Raw genomic sequence first — 18,606 nt, forward strand, 5'->3', positions numbered from 1 at the left:
ATTTGAAAAGATATTCTAAATAAAAAATAATAACAATGTTAAATTTGACTATGTTTAAAACTATTCTATGTTTGTTATAACTAAACTGTTATAAGTCATTTTTAAAATTAAAAATAACGCGACTATTCCAGAATAATTTTAATACTATTTATCGGTTTATCATAAAGTTATTCTCAGAAAAGTTTATAATAAGTCGTGAATATTCTAAACACAGAGGTTTGTAACGAAGTTGACGGTTGCTTTTAAAAGAGCTATTCGATTGAAATAATAAAATATCGATCTAAAAGGAAATGAATGATTATATAATATTATAGAAGATAATATTATTTCGTGTCGTATGTTGTAAGGTTTATAGAAAAATATATTTAACATTTAAAATATGTAGGTGTTTGCTTTGATACTTATAACATAATATACAAGTGATAACTGCGTTAAAAACAACCGACTTCAAACTTGCACTTGCAACATTTACAAATACAGACAAAAATGCTCATAAAATAAAAACTACTGGGCCTATCCGAATAAAATTTTTATGGGACCAATTCGACACCACCCGCATCGAACAAAAAAAGAATCACGTAAATCGGTTCAGAAACCTCGGAGTAATCGGTGTACATACATAAAAAAAAACATACCGGCCGAATTGATAACCTCCTCCTTTTTTTTAAGTCGGTTAAAAAATATAAACTGGTAATCCTATGCTGTTACCATTTTGCCTCTATTAAATTGAAACAATAGAGTGTTTAAAATTCAAATCTATGTAGTAAAATTGATTCCATACTCTTACTAAATCCACACTGACATTTGGCCTAACAAGAATTGCAAACCATATTAAGTTTTCTTATTATGTAAGAACTATTTTTGTCTACTTGAAAATGATGTGTCAAATTATATGTACATATATATGACTAGCCTCAGTTAAGTAGTATTGAATATATAATTAAATATTTCCTCTCTCTACCATTAGTAACAGATATATCTCTTATTATTTTGTTAAACAAGTTCATCAAATAAATGTTTCGTAGCATACCTAAGTATACTAAAATAAGGAACCTATGGAAATACCATATTGATAACTGGATAAATAAACTGGGACGGGAGGTCATGAAAATTTTCAGAACGCCCATGAACTGTGTCCAAGGTCAAAGAGGTCAGATTAGGGCCATTCGAGAGCTAGCCCAAAATGTAGGGTATGACCTCGATGCTGACCTATTTGGAATTCAAGTTTGAGGTCACAGGTATATTTGCTACCGGTAGATGGCGCTTATATCTATTTTAAGTTGCAGATAAACTTTATTTTGTATCTATTTAGTAATTTTGTAAATTGGCTGTGTCGCGGGGTATCACCTGCGGAACCCGCGTGCAAAAATATGTATTTCGATTACCTATGTGTTTTTCTTTTGTTGGTACATAAAGCTTATTAATATAATGGTTGTTTTAAGAGTGTAGAGAGTCATAGTTTAAGAACCATTTATAAAATATAAGCAATCAAATAACTACTTGCCTTTGAAAAAATCGATCAAAAACAAATGTGAAATGCACCTGTTGTTAATATTCATTGGAATGTCATCACATTTAAACTTATCTAATAAATGGATGCATCTTTAATTAAATATTTTAGTTTTAATTTTCAAGTCAAATTTATGACTGATCGCAAGATGCACTAATAATCAGTAAAAATCAGCACTTCATAGAACTAAAAAATATTTATAAGATGTACCTATTTTCGAAAATATATTTTCAAAATGGTGCTAGGATAACAGAATTCTCGAGAGTATTTGAAATTAAGTTTGAAAAGCAAAACATTGGCTACATTTTAACTTAGTTACATCGCGCCTGATATAACCGACCCACTTCTCAATTTCACTTCTATTATGAATGATTAACGTTGTAATGTTTTAGAGTACTCTAATTAGTGCAAAGTGTTTAGGAAATAACGGTGTTTTCAAAAAGCCAGTGTTTAATAACCTTTATATAGGGTTCTCTCCACGTATCAATCCAAGGATGAAGGAAGGATTTGGATGAAAGTTTACAGTAATACTACTTACTAGCTGCGCCCCGCGGTTTCACCCGCATTGCCCCGCTTCTGTTAGTCTTAGCATGATAATGCCTATAGCCTTCCTCGATAAATGGGATATCTAACACTAAAATAATTTTGACTTTTTTTCAAATCGTTCCTGAGATTAGCGCGTTCTAACAAACAAGCTCTTCAGCTATATAATATTATAAGTATAAGTATAGAATGGTTATACATCAAAATAACACATGAGTTATAGGAATACTTGATTTTGCCGAAAACCGCGCGGCACAGCTAGTAATACATATCGTTGTTTCTGTATCACAATGCGGATTTGTCGAATGTATGTTTCATCGTGATACGTGTATCGTTACAGTTAGATGGTTTCCACTGCACCGTTCAATATATATAAAAATGAATGATTGTCTATATGAATATAACTTTATAGAAGCTTCACGTCACAAACAGTAAATGCACTAAGCACTAGTTTTATGACAAGTCGTTTAAATCTTTATACGAGGAAATCCATCATCTCAATGAGATAAAAGTTACTTCGCGATTATTAAATTAAAATGATATAAATCCCATATAGTTGTAATAAAAGAACTCTCGAAACGATTTAAAGGAAATTACAGCAGCTTTTCAATCTAGCCACGTGGCAGAAAATAGGTCAACCATTATAGTATTAACAATAATCGTTTGTCTCTTTCTAGTGGTGTATTTTTTGAGTAAATAGAGAGAGATGGGCATAATGAAACGCTTCCACTGTGAACGGGCCATTTTTCACTAACTCGTAAAGAAATTCATGCATTGTTAGTTTGAACTGAAAGATTCTGTATTCAAATGCCTTTTTTGTGTTCTTTTCAATTTTTTTTTTTTTGGCGTTTCATTTCAATTTTTTATTTCATAATGGACGGATTTTTATATTATTTTAAACAATGTTAGTTGTATGCTAGGTTTGTTCAGTATTCAGTTGTTAAATTACATTTTTTCGTATTGTTTCGTTTTGATGTTGGATAAGTTTTGGTATTGACGGAAATTGGCACAGTCACGGTAACATGGGTCATTCATTGACCCACTAGTAATTACTAATTTAGTACTATAACTCGGAGTGTTAGTTAGTTAGTTAGTTATACTAATTAGTTGTAGTTAAAGTAGAAATTATGGCAATACCGTCACGTCGTGGAGTAAGGCGACTTGATATCTTTGAACCAAACAAGTTTCACTTCTGACACGTGCTCGACACATAAAACCTTTTTTTTATTTATTCTCATTGGTTTATACTGTATGCTGTTCTCTAAAATTAACTACTAATTAACTACAATTTAAATAAAACATGTTATAGTCGTGATAACATTTGATAAAAATATGCAGTTGTAACTACCGTTAGATAAAAATAATACATGTACCACGAATCGAACCTGCTACCTTAAATATTGACGCATTTTAAACTACATAAAAGATAAAACTCCATGGGTAAACATTAAGTAATTGTGACACACTATGTGTCGCAACGATTCGCTCGTAAATTGTTTATCTGTTTTATAGTAACCGAGATATCATATAGTACATAGCGGTTGGCTTCTATGAAATATGTTTTTTATAGTTGATAGTTCTTGAAAACTTTTATCATATTTGACATAGCAATTTCGTATACAAGTGCTGATATGGAAGATGCTTTTTGATTGTAATAAATAGGTTTATTGTTAATTTCTTTGAAATGTTATCTAGTTATCGACAAAAAAGAATTTTACGTGTTTTATATAGATCCCGGGTTCGTAACTTTGGATGCCCCATATTATATTACGCTTATGCAGCATACAAAGAATATTTTACAGATCATTTAAAAAAGGTATAGAAGATTGTTTTGAAATTAGAGAAAGTTATAACATAAACACGAACGAAGTCGCGGACCAAGACTACTTTCGTAATTAAATCGAGTACAGAACGAAATTTTAAAATTATTCATTTTAAATTTACACCAGTTTGAAAAGAAACACTGTTTAACAACTTTTTATAACCACCAAATTTATTTTACTCTTTAAAACTCCCGTTAAAACGTAATTACAGTTTCAATTAATTATATTTTCGCGCATTAAATTGGTTATTTACGCAAAAGCCCGAATTTTAATTATGCCCGCTGCATGTGAAGCGTTGCCCAATTAACTTAACGAATTTAGTTTTTTACAGCAAACGTAGTGAAAGAATTTCGCACGAAACTCATCTCACTAATTAACCAATTAAATTAATTAAAATTTCGTCTCGAAGAAAGCTTCATTAACGCGTAACACAATGCAACTGCTATAACATTACATCATTCTTTACTTTCAATGTAGCCGAGTTGTGTAAACCTTTAATTATAATATCAAACCTCCGTCACAGAACCTCTTTGCACAGCACAACACAAAACTGGTCACTTACACATCACTTAAAAAAAAAGAATAAAAAAGTAAATTTCGAATTGCGCGCGGAATTCATAAGGACCCGCTCACATCGATGTTGCAAGCGGGCCACCGAGGGAACAACTAGGAAATGAACAGGCGCGAGGCACACTACCGTACGCTCCCACACTCAGGCACGTTATGTTAACATGTATATATGTATAGGCCTGTATGCATCGGGAGGTGCGTTTTAAGCACATGCATTTATTTATACACGAGATTCTTTCAAAATCCTGAATGCAGCGACGATTAATCGCAATAGAGCCGCAGACGAATAATTAACATTAACAAGTAATAGTAATTAGAAGCAATAAAATAACAGTGTTTTAATTATTTTTATCGCACCGTTTCGATCTGCAATTGCAGATTATTATGTTGCGATTCCAAAAGAAAAATGTTACGGCTAAACAACAACCGTTATTACATAACAGTACGTGTGAACGGGACGCAGCTAGTTTCAAGTGCGGTTGGAAAGAGAGTTCCGAGATTGTGTAACACAACACAGGGAAAGCTCGTACGTACTTTCTTCGTGTAATCATTACCTTTGCGACTTACGCGGTGTGCATGTGTGCGTGCTTTTGATTCTCATTTCGAACGAAAGGTCGCAAGTGTGCGCCGGGATTTTTCAATATGGCCCCTGTTTTGAAAATATGTCGGCGCAATTTTGGGTGCTGTTGCCGCGCGTTTAGGTCTATTTTCGTGGGGACGCGCGTTTGGCAGCTTTTTGAGTTCAATGACACACCGTTTGGCATATGTCTTGGACCTATTTTTTCGCTGGTAGGCTGAAGTCCACAAAAGACTTTGTATTTCCATAGAAATATAAGTAGGACGTGCGTAGTGGGAGTGTCATCGAGTTTTCCTCAAAATAAATTTCAAGTCAATTTGCGGAATGGCTTGTTTGTAAAATGCTAATGAGTCGATGTAACGAGAACTGCTTGGAAATGAGGACACGGAGATAGTTACAATAAATCATAATATCGATAGTTCGGCCATCCGATAACAGATGGCGTTTTTATCAATTCCTTTAATGAGGATAAAGTTTATTTATCTATTTGAATATGAAAAGAACAAAGTTAAAATGAATCTTGATAAAATATTTGATGCGTATGAATATCATTTTTCCATAACTACTGCGTTGATGATACATTGTTTATTGAAGTCAAAATCTTCAATCTTTCGTTAATGAATGAATTTTATCAATGTAAAATAATAAATAACTGATTTTAACAATTACCTATCTACTTTGATATTTAAATGATACGTGAAAAAACTTTAATTATAATTAAGCTTTGTCTCAAAATAGATGCATATATACTGTAAATTGCTATTGCATCACAACGAAGGAAATGAAATAACAGACATAATATTTATACATCCGTCTCTTCCTGTCGCGATAGCGCCATCCTTGTCGCGCTTCAAGAAAATCCCATCCGAGCGGCGGAAGCGTGTGACGTATGTTCGCGCTACTCTATCATAAGCGTTAGAGTGTATTGCCGTTTCGCTCCTGCAAGGCAACAGAGTGCGTTGACCTGTCCTTGTTTTGTCTGTGTACAGCCTTGCTTTACAGTTATACGCAGTTGTTTGTATGTGTTGGTGTGCATCATAAGGGCTGTTTCACACAGTATCACATTTTATTTACCATTCATTTGATGTAACATGCAGTCAAACCTTATCCGTTTTGAGTGAAAAAACGATGCTTACCTGGAAAAAGAAAATTGTTTTATTAATATAATGTTCAATGGTAATTTATTGAAGTGCTTACAATAATTGGCCTATTCATTTCTATGATTAACATTGTCAAACGTAATTTTACATTTAGTAGAATAAAAATAGTTTATTAATGCTATTCTATGGTTCACCAATTTAATTCAGTGGTAGACAATATTTATAAGTTATAAATTACAATATATAAATAGATTATATAAAAAGAAATTGCAGCTGCATTCCGAAAGGAAAACGCATCAAAATGAAACGTTCCTAACATACGTATAAAAAACGTTGCGTCAGAGCCCATAAAAAATGTCTGCTAGGCGTCAACGCGTTACATCACTGCGCGCGCATGTGTGCGTGCCTCGTGTGTGCACACGTGCTCAGTTCACGCACACATCCACACCCTTTTGTGGTATGTAGGTTTCTACCTTAATGAGTACTTTTTTAAAAGCGCTGAAAAGGGAAAACTCTTTGCACCGCTATAGGCCTTTGATTCTTAACGTTCGCTATTTAAATTTTCCTTGATTAGATTTTAAAGGTTCTAGAATTCTTGCGTCAAAGGCGTGTGAATTCGAAATTCGAATTTACTTTTTTTTCATAAATTTAATTAATGACACGTTAAGAGGTTGCCGGTTCAAGATGTTCGTTAAATAACGCGGGATTTAATAACTTTTTTTTAATAAGGCACGCGAATAAAATTGAAGGAAAATGTATTTGACGTTATACGTATATTTTTAAATGTATTAAATGATAATTTTGTTATCTATTACGAACTCCTGACCCGAAATAAGTTATTACTTAATGTCTACATTGAAATGTCTATAAGATAGACTTGTAAAGCGCTAACTATTAGGTGCATTAGGTCTTCCAAATAACCTTGAAACCAGCTTTGATTCAACTTATGACTATTCAAATAATGTAGTCAGTTAGAGTGATTAAATAAATTATTTACATTAATAAATGTTTTAATATTGAAGTATATAAAACCCAACGAAGGGCATTATCCTTGGATGGAAATTAAAACATGTTTAGGAATAGTGCACATTTATTTATGTCGAGGTAATACAGTATGCAGTTCTTATTTTTATTTGTCTCTAAATTGCTATTTTAATTAAAATACCTTCAAGGACCGCAAAAGTTGCTATTACGTATAATATTATATTATCTGTGCTATTACTAAAGTAATTTCTAATATATACTACTACCTAAGGTAATAACCTATTTAGTAGGTACTTCCAATTTACTACCGCCTACTTCAAACTAGCTCTAAACGCGAATCTAACTCATAAGAACCTAGATCTTACACGTAAGTCGTAACCCATAGCAACGTAACATATATAGAAAAAAATATCACAAATGTACGTTCATTCACATCGTAACAATGCATGATCTATTATTAACTAATACCTGACCTAGCTCAGTTGATTACGTATACCATATCTATACATATGCGTATATAATACATATTACATACGTATAATAAATACAAAGTTGCAAGTCCTTTGTTTTGGCGCTTACATACATCAATATGGGGAAAATAATATTTTTGTATGTTTGTTTATTTGTGGAATAAATTCGTAGGTAATAAAGCTAGATTTTTATTTTCCTATATGTAAAGCTAAATTATCGTAGATAATATATGTCAATAGAATATGGAGATACGGGTAAAAACCGAGTCCTTATTGATAAAATATTTATTCACCATTTTAACACATAAAATCTATCTACTTTTTTAGTAATTACCTAAGGTCTAGTATCGTTCGTCTTTATAATATTTTCTATCCTTTGTCTTTATACACTAAGAATTTCAGTAAGCTCTTCACAAAAATCTTACCACCCACGGTTACAAAACCATGTCGCAAATCAGTTGCACTCAAAGTTATTAACCAGATGCGCCCCAATTTGATTGGTGCCCACTTAATGCTATTTGCATTCCATAGATACAGCTTCTAACCGGCCATTTGCTTTTTTCTGTCATAGACAATTGACGTTTAGAAAAAAAGTTAGTGGGCAATGGCGGGAGCGTAAATTATGCTTTTTTATATCATTACTAGCGGTCCGCCCTGGCTTCGCCCGTGGTACATATTTACGTTTTCTCTACATAAGAACCATCCTCGTACTTCAAGGAATATAATAAAAAAGAATTATCGAAATCGGTTCAGCCGTTCTCAAGTTATACCACTAACACTTTTTGGGATTCATTTTTATACTATAGAAGATAGGTCTTTATCGAGACATTTTTTATACCTACTTATAATACTTTATTTTAACGTTGAATCTTGTAAAATTTATTTAAGTACATAGAATAGGTATTATGAAATATTTGTAAATTTAGTTTAAGTTTCTCTGAATCGAATTGAAAATGAAATTCTGCAATGTTAAATATTGTATTAACAAAATATAATATAGGCGTATGCGATCAAATTACATCTCGCAATCAAAAATTAATGTGGGCGAGGCACCGTTAAGATACGTATTAAAATAAATGCACAATTATTCAACTTAAAGAAAGTGCTTTTACTAAGTGAAAGTATAATTAATCACGAACTAAGCCTTGCCTAATTTTGAGCATGACAACTGACACTTACAAATATACTCTGTGGCGAAAAATGACAGATGTCATTTTGTTATCTGTCAATTTTCCTGTTGGATTATATAATCTACCTCACAGAACAGTAAAAACTATAACTTTAGTTTTTACTGTTCTGTGATCTACCTACATCGATGCTAATTATTTTTCTCATATTACTGATTCGCGAAGAAGCTTAAAAAAGAATATTTATTTCTAGACATAGAGAAGAAAGAAGAATGTCTATATCTATTACACATTGTTACCAAGAATTTTGATTTAGCATCAAGTGAAGTAATACGTACGTACGTTTTTATTTATTTGTCTATACCTACCTACTGTAAGTTATTTTTTATTATTTTCATTATTCCTCTTCTATATATCTAAATTAATTATATTCTAAAGTGTTTTCACTGAGATACGTTATGACTACGTTAGATAATATTACGTAGGTAGTTGTCATGTCTCTTATTTGACCTTCAAGTTCTTTACCACTGTGTACAAAGAAAAGAAAAGAAAGCATACCTACCTACTATTTAGCATGACTTTAATTAAGAATATTGTAGAAAGTCATAAATCTGGAAATTCAGTTGTGTATATCGAACGAATAATTTTGGCGACAATAAATACTATTCATATGAAGCTTTAATGTCCATGGTAAAAACGATTTTTCTACAATATATTTGTTTCATTTGGCAGATTTTTCCTTAGCATAGCGTAATTTTTTTCTCACTTTCTGTGTCCAATCTTCTATTAGTCCTTCAAAATTCAACAAAGTAAGTGTAGACGAAAATTTAGTAGCCTATATTGATTAAATCTTTAAAACTCAATAAATAATCTTACTTATCACATAAATATCATATTCTATAAATATTTATATAAAGTATATAATCCTGTAAGAGTAAAAACACTTTATTGCAAAGCAGTGAATGATTTTACGTAACTTAGTGATACGTGTCGTAAATTATTATTTTTATATACGTAATAAAAATATAAACATATTTCTGATGGTTTGGTATTTTTTATATGGAGATATTTTTAATATTGCCAAATTAGTGCATACGAATTCTACGTAAACCAAGACTTAAAAGTAGGTATATGATTTATGTTGAATTTTAAAAAATGTAGGTTGTGGGTTCATTCAAACAGTCAATAGGCTTAATAACGATTTACGATGTTGTAAACAATATACTGTTCCATTAAAATATGTATAATTAATTTGATTAGAACATATATCAACAATTATTTGCGTATAAAAAGTTACACCACGTCAATTTTAAGCAGAATTTTCATTCCAATAATGATTATTTTCCCACACCCTGTTGAAAAATCAAGATGGCGGCCGAAACCGCGTGAAAAATCTAGCGCGTGCACGAAGTCCATGCGTTTCAATTACTTATTCTACACATATCAGCCACAATACCTAAGCTCGGTATATTGCAATTTGGTCAATGTCGTATTTTAATCGAGTACTATTTTTCACAGATAATTCTCTGTGCGTTCGGTTTTACTGGCAATTGGCATTGGTAGTTCTGTGAATTCTATTATCTATGGTCTGTGTATGGTATTTGTGGGATTTTCCTTTTCATATTTTTAGTGGATAAATACTATTATAGTACCTAGTTTAGACTCACTTATTTTTAAATAGATACCTACCTAACATATTTTTTTAAATAAACCTTCATTACCTTATACCTATTTCATACCTATCTATGCATTATATCTATGTAGAGTCTATAGGGATTTTAAATGAATAATTCTACTAATAATCATTTACATAGATAATACGTTATGAATAATTATTATCACACTTATATAACAAAACGTGAAAGAGAACGGACAACACAAAAGTCATAATATATATTAAAATCTAATATAAAAAGCAAATATTGCGTAAATCCGTGTTATGTGAAAGCACCGAAAAAATACACAAATACACGCGCCGTCAATGCACGCGTGTGCGTTTCTGTCCATGTGTGCGTGTGACCTACTTACGAACAAGTTCGGATAACTTCGGCCGCTTCCGTCGCGCTAACATGTTTGCCACCATCACACGCGCGGCCATTTTAAAATGAACCGCGCGCGTCAAACCGTTACGTACACAAATATACGCGGCAGAGTTCATCATAAAATGGCCGGCTGAATTACGTATATTGTCAAATGTTTACATCTCGATTTCACTCTTATCACAGCGTCTTTCGTTTTACTTCCGAAGTCTCGCTTTCGATTTCGAATAGAGTTTTTATCAATGAGATAATGGCCCAATTATACGTCATGCTATTTTTGTCAACTGTTTTGAATAAATTATCGACCGTTAACTGATTATATGATGTGTTTATATAAAAAGCAATAAAACTAACGGTAAATGTATTTGTTGTGGTGAATTTAAATATTATATTAATACTTATTTTTAATCTTTAAACGGACACAGGATAATGTTATTGTCAATAAACTTTCTTTTGCGCATATCCGATTTCCGAATACGCACACACGCAAAAAAATACGAATTCAACTTTCGAATTCGTGGGTTTTTATTGGCGATGATTTCAAATCTATACAATAAGCGCGCCAAAAATTACGAAAGATTCGAGAACAAAGTCTGTTCATTAAAATATAGATAAAAAAATATTAAATGCAACAATGACATAGATTATTGAAGCTTATAAAGTCCTAGCACGGTCCTAGTAAAAAACTTTTTTAATAAAAACTGACTTAATAATGTATTTTTAAATTAAATAAGAGATGCTTTTTTAAATAATATGCTTCGAGTTTTGTACCTATATTTTTAAATGAAACGATGAATTTTATGGAAAACTATTTAGAATATGGTTAGGTAAATCACCTGCTGTATGATTTGAATATTAATTAACTAATAAACGAGATACAATCAAAATTATGTTTTCCATAAAAGGGTTTATTTTACGCAAGTAGAAAACGCGGAAGTATGTCCAAACTACGACAGGTGCCTTTTGATTGTGTTATATTTTGTTTATTATTTTATTGTTTGGCAAGGACACGGGCTTGTTAGAAATTTAAATAATTTTTGTGTAATCGATTGTTTTCTGTTTTCGACCAGGTTTTTTAAAAAATCTTAATTTGCGTTGGTTTCATTCTATAATTCGAACGTGAGCTTTAAAAAACGTTAGAGATTTAGATTATTTATTATCATTATTTATTATTATTATTTACCTTAGAGATCGTTTAGTTTAAATATGTTTTTTTAAACGCCTCTTGAAATCAATTTTTTATTAGATTGGACAGTCTTTAGTTTTTTATTACCTATGTTGAAGTCGATTATAATTAATTTCTTTGCTTGGTTTCATCGCTTATTTTATTTGATAACACTGTATTTTTGCCTATTAGTATTTGCAATACTAATAACTTAATAAGTAATAAGTATTTACATATATATTGAAAGTACTAGCACAAACAAAAAGGTGACATTGATCCTACCATAAACAAATCTTACAAGGATGCCTCTATAACAAATAAATATAAATCATAGACAATACAGAACATTCACTATTTCGTCACTTGTATGCAAAACGCTGGAGAAAATCGTGAGTCAAAAAAACACTTTCACCGTTAGATAACGTACCGGTTTGTAACGTTATAACAGTTATTTCGGTGATTTTTGAACTGTTAATTTTCACTGTTACTTTTTGACGGATTACCGTGTGAATTTTGATTTATTGTGTTGTGTTTTATACTATTGATCATTTAGAAATATTTTTTTACGAATTTTAAACGACAAAATTTTGTATTTCAAAAAATATTGTTTTAAATATTTTTTTCTCAAATTCAATCTTCAGCGGTTAATATTTGTTTATTTTTCAATTTATTTTATGAATTTGTTTATATACTTAGTTTGTATTGTTTATAATTGTATTGGAAATTAGCCTTCCCAACAGTTTGTAGAGTTGCCCCCTTTTCGTGTTTCCTCTCCATTCGAACCTGTCGCTATAGCATAAGCTTTATCATAAACATGAAAAGTTAACCGAATCGGTCGAGCCGTTCTCGAGTTTTACGCTCAACATATTTGGTGATTCATTTTTATAAAGAAGATTCCCTATTCTCATAGCATTAAAAATAACGATAATACAAAGTTTCAAGGCAAATATATGTCCGTATATATTATAATAATCGCGTGATACGAAATACGGTGAAGGGCGACTTTAATGTCTAAGTACAAACAAGTATCCTGCATAATTACACACGAGAATCATCTTGCTTAAATAATTATGATTTTTCGTAATTAATGATAAGACATCTTAAATTAAAGGTCGGCTATTAAGGTAGTCTGGAGCTGATTGATTTTGTGTGATTTTTTCGCAATTTTTTTGAAGTGAAACTTCTTTATCGGGGTTGGAAAAAAATTTTGTGTAACATTTTTTCGTTACGCGTGACATTTTTCCGTTACGAGTATTTCTGTAAAGTTGCATATATAGTAAATTATTTTTTGAAAAATAAGGTCATAAAGAAGTTTTACTTCTTACGTGTGTACACTACCTAGTACACGCACGCATTTTTTTAAATAAATAGTTTCTCCTGTAAACAGAGTTAAATAAGTTGTTAGTATTTGTCAACGGATCGAATTCCGAAGCTGATATGTCTTCAAATCTCTAATAAAAATTTGGTAGAGACTACACACAAACTACACGTCTACAAAATTTCATGCGGATTCGAATAATTATTCTTGCGAAACAGTAACCAAACTTACCTACAAACTTTCTTTCACGTTGAGAATATGAAGAGGATAGATGTAGAAGACAGATTTTAGCCGTGTTCATAGTCACATAGTAAAACGTTATTTACACGTAAAAGTATAAGTTTCAAGCCGATAAGTATAGTGATAATAAAGGCTTCCCACACCACACTTTTAAGCTTTTATCAGCCCACGTGTGACAAGCTTGTCTTGAACTATAGATACCTGTGATAGATACCTACGCGAAAATTTTACGCAATAGAAGAAAAGATTTTGAAGTAGCTTTCTCGTACAGTTACATGAAGAATATGGTTCTAACAAGTGATAACTGCGTTAAAAACAACCGACTTCAAACTCGCACTTGCAACATTTACAAATACAGACAAAAATGCTCATAAAATAAAAACTACTGGGCCTATCCGAATAAAATTTTTATGGGACCAATTCGACACCATCCCGCATCGAACAAAAAAAGAATCACGTAAATCGGTTCAGAAACCTCGGAGTAATCGGTGTACATACATAAAAAAAACATACCGGCCGAATTGATAACCTCCTTTTTTTGAAGTCGGTTAAAAATAGTATTTCGAAGAAAGAAAAAAGAGACAGTCACATTTAGTCACATTTTTGATAAGTTACATAAAACAAAAAACATACACACAGTTATACACGTGTTAGTATAATTTCTAATTAGACTTAGATTCCCATCATGATAAAATATCTGATAACACTTTACATAACATTACATAAATAACTAAAAAGTACTCTAAAACTTCTCCTTATATTTGAATAATTTTTCTCTCTCTCTTGTTTTATATCCCACTAGCGGTCCGCCCCGGCTTCGCCCGTGGTACATATTTCGCATTAAAAGGTATATGTTCTTTCTCAGGGTCTAAAAATTGTCTGTGCCAAATTTCATCAAAATCGGTCCAGTATTTTATGCGTGAAAACCATACATTCATACATAATTACAAACCTTTCCTCTTTATAATATTAAGTAGTATAGATTCATAAATTTAATCGCTTTACTAACTTTTGCGTATCACTCTGGGTGTAAATAACAATTTACCATCTTCATTTTTTCAATATCAGTTAAAACAGTTATTTCTCCCATTGATTTATCATTATCATTAACCTTCACTTTATCTACACAGTAATGGTATGTTGAGATCGGAGTGCGGGCCTATTTGTGTCACGTTTTACGGTTTTTTCTTTTTTTTTTCTAATGTTACGTACCTATTTAGAAGTTAAAATTTTTTAGGTTAGGAAAACTATTTAAGAAACTTTACATATTTGTAAAAAATATTGTTTATTTTGAATTTAAAGCTTCTCAGAAAAGCTAACTTTAGATACCACATACCTCATAATAATTTTATTATTTGTTTTAAAATTGGTGATGTATATGTCGTGGCCATGTCGTAGATTTGCTCATTTCATGAAATGACCGAACATTTCATGAAATGATTGAATGTCTATTGGCCACATCATGATATTGTGGTTTGAGCAGATCAATGATAAGGAATCGTTTCTCGATATGGCCAACTAAACGCGCGGTTTTTTTTATGAAATGATCAAAATTATTTGATACACCTTTATTATAACTTATATTAGATAAGTATATGGTTACTTTCCTACACATTTTCAACGTGTATTGAACGTGGAAAGACCAGGGCCATGACAACAAAAAATATTTTTTGATTACTTAATAAAATAAACAGCATTCAGAATCTCTCTGTATCCAACCGTCTAGTATAATAATATTATTTAGGCTAAACAAAATTTCGCGACTATCTCCCATCATGACCGATAAAAAAGCAAATTTTACAACAATAACCTCATTATACTATCGTTCATTGACACCAATACAGGTGTTGTTTTTGTGAAAACGTTTTTCGTGCAAAATTTGTTTATACGTTTTGATATATTTTCCTGTTACGCAAATTAGGTAATTCACGTGATTTTTTGTTTTAGAAAAGTGAGTGTGAATATTAATTCCAAGGGGGTTTACCATGATAATTAATTAATTATCTTACACTAGCGCTTCGCGGTATCATCCGCGTGGCTCCGCTCCTGTTGGTCTTAGCGAGATGATATAGCCTATAGCCTTCCTCGATGAATGGGCTATCTGACACCGAAATAATTTTTCAAATCGGACAAGTAGTTCCTGAGATTAGCGCGTTCAAACAAACAAACTCTTCAGCGTTATAGTATTAGCAGATAGGAGCAGATTAGATGTAATACCATTTATACGGGGACGTTCTGCTCATAACATCGATTACCCATCTATATCATAACCGCGCTTGATTCTGCTTAACCAGCAGATCGATTATTGAGTGCAAAGAACCATGAGTGCGTCCTTTATATCTTGTGACATGGTTTACCTTTTATAAGCAGTAAATGTGCAGAAAATAGTTTTTTTTCACTGGAACTTTTTTCTAAAGAATAGCAGTTATTTTGATTAATTTATTTATTTACGCTTTACTTATAAGTCTGTTTAATAGCTACCTAGTACCTACCTAATTAAAATTGTATATTCTGTTGAAATTTGTGATTCTTAATACCAATGCCAGTTTAAACATTTTCAGCGTCAGTAGTTACATAAGCAAGAATTTATTTATATTACATCTCAATTCTCAATCATTATTAATTTAGTAAAATTCATAAGACACTACAAACAGATATTCATATAGCATACAAATCTTCACTTAAATCTCTTCCAAGCAACGTAATACCACAGTCTAACAATCTATATGTATATGTACATACATTTCTCAAGAGAAACGAGCAGTATGAATACTGCAGTATTACCATAGTATAAAGAGAACTTATCATCCAAATCCATATTCTTCAAACTATTCAACTTAATATTCCCGCGCATGACGTCACTATCGCGTGCATTGACAGCCTTGAGGTAAGGCTGTGTGTTGATGGGAAAACTATCGGCACTGTGACAACGATTTCGTTGTCACGTTAATAACGGTATTTTTGTGAAATAACAGTGATTTTTTAGTGTGATTTTGTAACGTTTTTGGAAGAGCTGTACCTAGTTATTTTATAAAAAAAAGGAATTTGGCTAAAGTAATGAGAGCCAATCTGTGATTTTATAATAGTTACGGATGAAATATAGCAGTAGATCAAAGTTATAGTTGTTGACCCTACGATTACGTTAATAAACAACATTCGAAAGAATATAATATGGTTTAAAGCCAATTACCAAATCCACATATTATGAGATTACTGTACTTAATCGAATATTAAAACAATTCAAAGCTTTCACAACAAAACAAACATACAAACAAAACTACTTTCTTTTAAAGTCGGTTAATGATGCAACAAATCGAAGCAATGAACGTTAACAATGTACCATTTAAGGCGTTCATTAGACATTAGGCAACTTGACTGATGTGTCATTTGACAAGTACATACATCACTATGTACAATATGGACTTAGTACTACCTAAAATCCTTATATAGTTTGATATTTTAGCTATTTATACTATTTAATAGTAAACATTAAATATTTTTTATCTAGAAAATGACACAATTTTTAACCGACTTCAAAAAAAAGGAGGAGGTTATCAATTCGGCCGGTATATTTTTTTTTTTTTTTTTATGTATGTACACCGATTACTCCGAGGTTTCTGAACCGATTTACGTGATTCTTTTTTTGTTCGATGCGGGATGGTGTCGAATTGGTCCCATAAAAATTTTATTCGGCTAGGCCTAGTAGTTTTTATTTTATGAGCATTTTTGTCTGTACTCGATGACTTAATTTCAATGTAGCAAGTAACTTTGATTCACTTCCCGGTAACCGATTGAGCTGAAATTTTGTATACGAATGTAAATTGGATAGCGATGAAACATTATCATGACATGGAGCTGATCTGATGATGGAATCGGAAGGTGGCCATAGGAACTCAGTGATATATTGACTCAACTTTATCGAGTTTGGGCTCGTTTGATTCGTGTTGAAAAATACACTAAAAAGTATTAAATAAAAATAACTGCGTTAAAAACAACCGACTTCAAAAACGGAAAAGTAAGAAATAAAAAAGATTTGATATTATTAATTACTACATATTATTTTTATGTGCTATTTATTAAATAGGTTTGAAGTCGGTGCCAAACACTAAGCACTTAGTATTAAGCCCATGCACCGACATCAAACCTTTTTAGTAAATAGCACATAAAAATAATATGTAGTAATTAATAATATCAAATCTTTTTTATTTCTTACTTTTCCGTTTTTGAAGTCGGTTGTTTTTAACGCAGTTATTTTTATCATCTTTAGTCTAAACACGTAGCAACTGGCAAGATTACTTATTTTTAAAAACGAACAATACTAATAAATTGCCTCCATTAAAAAACAAAACGAACATGTCAATCGAAACTTGGCTGTACAACAAAAAAACCGTTGCCAAAATTAAAAAGAAATTCGGAAAAAGCAATTCAAAAATGGAATTCAGCTATGATTTAAACGATAGAAGGGTCGCACATCCGCACTTTTGCGCACTCATAGATAGACCGGCCTTGCGGTGGCTGTTCAACTCTGTGACACACTTTTGAGTTGGCTTCGAGCCGTCGCTACGCATATTTGAAACGCAACCTTATCTCCTAGCAGTAAGGTTTAATACTTAATGACAAAGTCGTATAGTTTTAATTGAGACGGCCAGAGCTATCCTGTCGCGAATTTCGAAATTTAAATTTTTAACTTTTTTAATGATACAGCGAAAGTTATTAGGATATTTTTTTTTCTTATTTGGAATATTATTCACATGATAACATTTTTAAAAATGTCATGTTTGGAAAATTAAAGTGGTATAGGTCTACCAGAATCTGATGGCATATTTATATTTAAGAAATAAAAGATTTTCATATGGCAATTTTATTTGACAACTATCAAAATGATTGTCAAATTATTTGTCTTCTTTGCAATTCTTGAATAATTTTTAGGATTTTGTCTAAAAAATCTTCGAAGATGTCGAAAAAGCCGCTGCGATCACAAGCAAGAGGTGTTGTTTATAATGTGTATAGAAAAACATTCGATGAAGAAGGGTCAAACACATCACAATTTTCAATTTTGAATATTTTATTGGTAAATTGGACTTACCCGTTTTGATACTTAAAATTAAAAATATATAGTAGGTAACTAACTATAATATTG

General features: G+C 31.5%; 1 protein-coding gene and 1 long non-coding RNA gene across 5 annotated transcripts in view; one reads left to right on the forward strand and one right to left on the reverse strand.

The window, feature by feature from the left end:
- LOC123703926 (probable nuclear hormone receptor HR3) overlaps positions 1–18,606 on the reverse strand; it is an 86,580-nt gene that overhangs the window by 52,422 nt on the left and 15,552 nt on the right. The window lies entirely within an intron of this gene.
- LOC123703927 overlaps positions 8,906–18,606 on the forward strand; it is a 31,231-nt gene continuing 21,530 nt past the window's right edge. The window contains exon 1 of the long non-coding RNA XR_006753071.1: positions 8,906–9,038. This is a non-coding gene — a long non-coding RNA (uncharacterized LOC123703927). The remainder of the gene's footprint in view (positions 9,039–18,606) is intronic.

This window comes from Colias croceus, chromosome 28, assembly GCF_905220415.1.
Source record: "Colias croceus chromosome 28, ilColCroc2.1".
In the NCBI taxonomy this organism is placed as follows: Eukaryota; Metazoa; Arthropoda; class Insecta; order Lepidoptera; family Pieridae; genus Colias; species Colias croceus.